Source organism: Arachis duranensis, chromosome 5, assembly GCF_000817695.3.
Source record: "Arachis duranensis cultivar V14167 chromosome 5, aradu.V14167.gnm2.J7QH, whole genome shotgun sequence".
NCBI lineage: Eukaryota > Viridiplantae > Streptophyta > Magnoliopsida > Fabales > Fabaceae > Arachis > Arachis duranensis.
Window position 1 is genome coordinate 36610342 of NC_029776.3, and position 405 is coordinate 36610746.

A 405-nucleotide genomic window follows, 5' to 3' on the forward strand; every position below is an offset into this window, starting at 1 on the left:
AGTTTCAATCAAATCTTTTTGATTTCTAATTTCAAAATCTTTTTCAAAAATCAATTGATTTCTTTTCCCTTTTCATTTTCGAAAATTAAGTAATGTTTTTCAAAAAGGTTTTCAAATTTCCTACTTAATTTTCGAAAATCACTTCCCTCCTTCTCACATCCTTCTATTTATGGACTAACACTATCCCTTAATGCAAAATTCGAACTCCATTTCCTTTGATAAGTTCAAATTTTCTACTTCTGTCTTCTACTCTTCTTTTCCTCTAACACTCCAAGGAATCTCTATACTGTGACATAGAGGATTCCACATTTCTTGTTCTCTTCTCTTTCTTATGAGCAGAAGCAAAAACAAAGGCATTCTTGTTGAGGCTGACCCTGAACCTGAAAGGACCTTGAAGAGAAAGCT